The sequence below is a fragment of the Bombus affinis genome, chromosome 15 (genome assembly GCF_024516045.1).
Source record: "Bombus affinis isolate iyBomAffi1 chromosome 15, iyBomAffi1.2, whole genome shotgun sequence".
NCBI lineage: Eukaryota > Metazoa > Arthropoda > Insecta > Hymenoptera > Apidae > Bombus > Bombus affinis.
The window spans coordinates 6,750,620-6,757,235 of record NC_066358.1 but is presented as its reverse complement, the minus strand read 5'-3'; the positions used below and the strand labels follow the sequence as shown (position 1 = coordinate 6,757,235).

Sequence of the window (6,616 nt, the reverse complement as noted above, 5' to 3'; positions counted from 1 at the left end):
ATTCTTTTAATTCTTAGATCTTCTTTACCTACATTTCCCACTTTTCCACTATTTCTCTACCAGAACCATAAGCTACATCATGGCGCCCCCTAATGGAAGAAAGCGACAATATTCCCTTCCAAGCTCCCGAACCTACGACTACATTCACGCTGCAGCGAGGCATTTATACGGGTGGAGAGTAACTAGGCGCTTTAGTCTCTAGTTGGGACGCGACGCGTGAGTGTGGGGTTTGAGTGCACCCCCTGAAGGTGTGAACGGTATCGTGCATTGAAAACAAATCGTCGTAACGCGACAGGAAGAAAAATTGTATGATACAGAAACGCGCAGAAACGGACGTATCCTCTGGCCTGGTAATTATCGAGCTTTTGTCTCGGTGGCATCGTACCGTATCGAAGTGAGAACTGTCACTCCGCTGATGTCCGGTGAATCGATCGTATAACACAGGACTAGTTCGAGACGATACGTCGCGATCGCCTTGATGATAATTGGCGGTCTCGCGCGCGACTGATCGAGACGATTTCGGGATTAAATCGTTCGTCGATGCGACACCCGCTGTCGCGTGTGCCTGTCAGGGATACGTGAAGAAGGTTTCCTCTTTGTGGACACGGCTGATAGGTGAGTGAGAAAATATCAAGTGTTTATTGATTTATTTGGTCAGTATTGCGCTGTAGCTTTTTGTCCCGCGTTTTTTTATGTATCTTGCGATCGTTCCATAGCGCAACGGTCAGCTGCGTGGTTCGATTTAACGGTCGCAGTCGATCGTCAAATTAACAACGGCTTTTTTAGACGTGTCATCTTATAGGTCTAAGAAGATAGATTAAATTGACATTCTTGGATCTCAAATACATACTTAGTTATTCGACGAAATATTGAGATTGTCGTTAGAAAACATTTGAGTTCGATTTCTATTCGTCAAAATTACAAAATGGCGGAGTTATTAAACGTTGTCTACGAGACCATGTCTGGCAAAATCTTGTCAATTGGTAGAAGTGTTAACAGAGAAAAAACGAAAAACTTTTATGTTACATTGTAATATATTCTCAAGAACGTGTGTGGTGTATGATTCTTTAATCATTTCAAAGGACAAGTGAAAATGTTAACTTTCTATTGAAAAATATATTCTAAAAGGAATAATCTTTGAAAGTATCTAAAAATTTCACTAATAGAAGCATTGAAGAAAACACGAAATGTGATATATCGAGGTTTGTTATTAATTAAATAAATCGTTCCGAATATCTGTTGCGTGTTAGTATAGAAAGCATGATTTCAAAAAGATTGCCTTTAAAACTAGTTTAATGTAAAAATTTACCTAACCTAACACGTAGCTCTTGTAAGCACTGTAACTTCGCCACTTATATGAATCTCAAAATATTCTCATTCAAACAATATTCTACGCATATGAAGTATAAAAAAAACATGCAACAAAATTCCTCTTGTATCTTTGAAGCTAACTAAGCGGTATTCCTTAACCCATTAATACTTAACCTTGCTACGTGTTTCGTTTTGTTACGACCATTCTCGACCTAATTATATTTTCTATTATTATTTGTTTTGATTTTCTTTTAGCTATTTCTTTAAATCATTAGAAACCTTGACTGATTACTAAGATTACAGTCAGATCAAAATATAATAATTCCTACCGTATACACTGCATATACATACATAGTTCAATGTGATAATATTATGACGAATAATGCGATCATAGCTTATTATACAATGTGAATGCATGTAATATAGTTGCGTATTAGCGTTTGAATAAAGAAGTATAGAATAGTATTCGTGTACGTTGAACGTATATGTGCATAGATTATCAAAATTTTGATGGATCGAACAGTGTTGTGGCAGGAACAGGTCAGCGATTTTTCGTATTATCTTGGAAGCCGCGAAGAGAGATAGACGATAGGCTTCTCGATGATTGTGCTTTAAATACACGCAACGTTATATCTCTTAACGTCTGAACTGGTATTATCAGGCCATTGGAGATTATAATAATTCAGGGCTGGATTACTTAATTTTGGAATTCTTAATTTAATTTCTTTTTATCAGAAATCCCTATCACGGTGGACGTAGAATACAAAATAAAATTATTTTCCGTTAACACTAATATTAAGAAGCAAAATGATTTATATCAATATAAAATACTCTAAATTTTACTAAACTAATATAAATTATTATATCGATTTTTAGTCTAAGAATACTATTTCAGAGTTGATCTAATCGAAAAAGACACGCTACCGCGAAGGTGTCTCAATCGAACAACGTTTTTATTGATTTAGCGCGACAAATGTTTACCTTCGCGGTTACGCGTGATTGATCGTCAAACAACCAATTAGGTGTTGCTTGTTCTAACATCCAGATAATTTTTTCTTAATAACAAACGCAAACTCTGATTTTAAGTAGCCTCGAATTACATAATTGTCATAATCCGAATTTTTCGTTCGATATTAATAGTCTTCTTCGTAAATTATCATTATTTATTTTTTAATATAAATCATAAAAATACGTGTCGACAATGATTTCATTAAGTGAAATATCAGCTTACATCGTTATTAAAACGAATATTAATCGTGCTTGGTATCTTCTTCGCTGTCTTTCTTCTAAATCATTTTCTTATTAGCTATCAAATTTTTGATTCCGAAATATTTTCCACGAAATGTGTGCCTACTTGCAAGAGAAATATTAAGCGATAGAATGGAAATTCGATAAAATATCCTCGAGTAATCTATATTTGATCTATATTTGAATATTATAATACCTGTTGCACAATTAATACAATTATCTCAGATATCAAACGCTCAGATAACAAACGAGAGTACAAGAAAACAATATTGAGACAAACAATACGACGATAAATAACAACGATATATTTCAAGAAGATGTCGAACATATGTAACGCCGAATTTAATAGCGATTTATGCTGGAAACATTCTGTATCCTTAGCAAGATCGTTATTGACGTCTATTTTTAAGTCGCTTTACCTTAAAAGTCTTAATAAATTTTCCGAGAGCGCGACGCTGACTCACCTGTCCTTAGCGCGTTTAAAAAAACACGCTTAAAAGGCAAATGAGGCGATTAACGTATCAACGTGCAGCTAGGCGAACAAATAAATCCTGTACGCAATGACACTTCTTTCCAGCGAATGTAGCGCTGATCTCTACAGTCTGGATCAGATTTAATCACGAATTCTCGTTCTATGGAATCGTCAGGCTTTGTCGCTAGCAGCGATACATTATATCGGTAATACGATCTAGACTTCGTTCCATTGTAAAGTAAACACAGATCGTGGAAGATGGTTTATTTATTTCTGTCGAGATTTGTATCGATGTTTTACTTTAATTCTAATTTATGTTGCTTTTTTTTACGGATCTCGTAGATATCGTAGGTTTTATATAAATGTTGTAGAATATTGTAGATATCGTAGGTGAGAAGTTCACTGGTCAAGCTTGTATTTTTTCGAGATTTATTTTTAGGATTCATAGAAAGATCTGTTTCTTTTAGATTTTTATATGTTTCCGAAATTTTCTTCGATTTCTTTGAACAAATTTTAACGGCTAGATAGTTACAGGGTGATGTAGAATTTTCTTCAAACTTTTTCTGTAATTTTTGCTTCTTTAATGTTTGCTGTATTTCACGTTTCTTCTTTTCGATTTATTTCGATAGTATTCCTTATGAAGTCCCCTATACTTTCTTGTAATTATTTTAGGATCTGTTACAGGCTGTTTTATATTAGGTTGTCCGAAAAGTTTCTTTCGTTTTATAAGGAAATAATAGACGCACCTTATGAAACAACTTAATATATTTTCTTGTAATTTTCCCTCTTAAACTCTACGTTTAAAACTACGTTAACGAAATTTAAATTCAGATTCAAAATTTCTTCCCAAAAGAAACGAAAGATCGCCCATGTACATATAATATGTCTATATAAATATCAATCAAAGTAAATATCAATAAATAACAAGTTGGCTCTTCATCCGTAAAATATCCAAAAACATCACCCGAAAGAAACAAAGCGTGAAATATATATCGAGATACATCTATCGTAGATCTTAAACCAGAAGGGGTTGATTCTTCCATGTCTCTCTCATCCCTATCTCTCTCCAAAGCGTCCACCCTCGTCATCGTTTAAACCGATTATCCGACAATCGATGCGACGACTAGTTTTATTGAATTCTCAACTCTGGGTGAAGTTCTCGATGCTGTTCGATGTCGTGGAAATCGAGATGAAGAAGGGAGGACAAAGAGGGAGGGCATTCTCGGTGAGATCTCACGCTGTAGCTCGATGGAAACGCGAAACAAACAGCCGAGATAGTCGGATGATAGTCCGAGGCGCTCGGATGCGCTCGCCAGATGCACTTTTGTGATAATCGAGGACCGGCGCATCTTTCGAAAGCTGCTTGCTTACCCTCCGTGAAATTCGCCTCTAAACGGTGGATGATGAATCACTGATGCGCTATAGCGTGCGGTAATTTGCTCAGTGCTTGATGATGGGGGAACCCGATGTATGGTATTCTTGGATGATTATGGGCAGGGAATAGGGAGAATTAAAGGTTTTCTTTTCAGCATGGAAAATCTAAAGGGTTGACTTTTTAAAGTTATGTCTGAAGAACATTTAATATTTCTTTATTTTCTAGGATATTTATTTTGTTCTTTCTTTCTTTAGTAATTTAGTAAGTTGGTCAATTTTTGTTGTTCTTGTGTTTTGATTTTAATTTATTTTTAGATTAAAGTGTATGATATCATAGGCTTTATTTTTGCAATTTTTTTTTTTTACAATTTTTAGCGTAATCTGGAGATTTAAGAACGTTCTTTTTGGATATTTCGCATTGTTAAATGTATTCTGTTACCTCGCAATTTTCATATTTCATTTCTTATTATTGTTAAACTTTATGGTTTTTGTGCTACTCTGGTGTCCAAAAATTCTTCTGTAGTTTCCTTTGTGTACCTTTTTCAAAGTTTTTTTTTATTATTATTTATACCTTCAGTATCAAGTTTCTGAATAACGTCTGGGTAAAATCATCAACTTCTTTTCCAATCATTCTCGTATTTCTTCTAAGATCCTTACATTTGTTTTGTTCTCGTTTATGCTGTCTCTATGTTGTTAATATATTCTACGAAAGATAATCTACATTGATTTGATCTTCTATTAACTTTCACGATACTTGAGCGTATCACGAAAGTCTGCGTCTGGAAATTTGCTTGGTTCGCAAATAGAAAAAATTTCACGGATCATTATCCTCCGTTGATTCGACGACAATGAAAATTAACGTTCACTCTGAATCACGTATACTTAGGCCGAACAATAACGTAATCTCGTAGGATTCACGTCGGATTACTCGGCACAATAGAGAAAGCGGAAGAGATTAATGGAAACGGAGAGTGAAAATTATAATAAATAGCGATAATAAGAAGAAAGGAGGCGCCGGATGGGCCACCAGGCTCGGTTCTACGAAGATGGATTCTCTGTTCGAGACTTAAGCGATAGAGAGAGACACAGGGACGGGCTATTTGCATATTATGTCTTGATACACAGGTTCCGGGAATGCAAATAAGGCGGTTAAGAAAACTAGTAGGCAACCGTGCGCGCGTAAACAATGGCGATGAAAATATTTGCGCGGCCACAGGGGAAAGTTGCACGAACCGGTAAACACACGATGACGAGAAATTAAATGTACAAATCCCAATGTAATAAAAAGTTGAATACGATTGCATAATATAGCGTAACGCGAAAGGAAAATATACCGGCAATTGAAGTTCCCTTTGTTTGGATCTTATGTCAGTGTTACGTGGTAGGAAATAAGCTTTGGACTTACTAATTCGTTGCGAATAGTTAGATATCTATAAGTATCGAATCTTATACTATAAATTCTTTTTCATTGTTGATTTTTTCTTAATAATTAATATAGTTTATGTAGCTTACATAAAAATTACTTCGAATACACTTTATGGATATATTGGGTTGGCAACTAAGTGATTGAGGATTTTGTCATTAAGTGTCATTAGTCACCAACCCAATATTTACAGTTCAGTGATCAGTTCAGTTCAGTTCAATGATATGAAGACAGCAAAAGGAAAGCTTTTATGGGAGAATTTACGAGAAACAAATTGGAAGATTTATTTATATATTAACTTTATATATTTATTGACTCATCGCGTTTAAAGTATTATTAATCATATATTGGATTCAGTTAGACAATCTAGTCGTGTAATAGAAGATGTATGATATAATGTAATAATACATGTACGATATAATAGCAATGTATATACATGAGATTAAATTAGAGAACTTAACAAAACATCTTCGTGAAAATGCATCTATTTTGTATAATAATACATCGTTTATCATTAGGCGGAATTTTTCCTATAACAAACAGATTACAACTAATTTGAAAGTTTTTATCGAGCCAGGCCACCGGTAAATTTGCGATTAATCAAAAAATATGCTCAGCTATCCGCAGCAAAGCGTGACTAGGGTGTTGTGCGCGTGTTCCGGCGAGTCCGGTTTAAAAGTGAATGGAGAAGCGGCTCATTCACAAGATTTTCTGTCGGGCGGTCGGTCAATTTTGCGGCGCGCGCGTATAGGCACGGCGCATGCGCAGTTAAAGGCTGCTGCGCACGC

The 6,616-nt window shown here is 35.3% G+C and overlaps 1 protein-coding gene across 2 annotated transcripts in view; it reads left to right on the top strand.

Moving 5' to 3' along the window:
- Positions 1-177: 177 nt before the first annotated feature.
- Positions 178-6,616, top strand: part of LOC126924838 (GAS2-like protein pickled eggs) — an 88,477-nt gene continuing 82,038 nt past the window's right edge. The window contains exon 1 of one of the 2 annotated variants that reach the window (XM_050739749.1): positions 178-615. The gene's annotated coding sequence lies outside the window, so the exon portion shown is untranslated. The remainder of the gene's footprint in view (positions 616-6,616) is intronic. The other variant, XM_050739750.1, reaches the window with a different exon arrangement.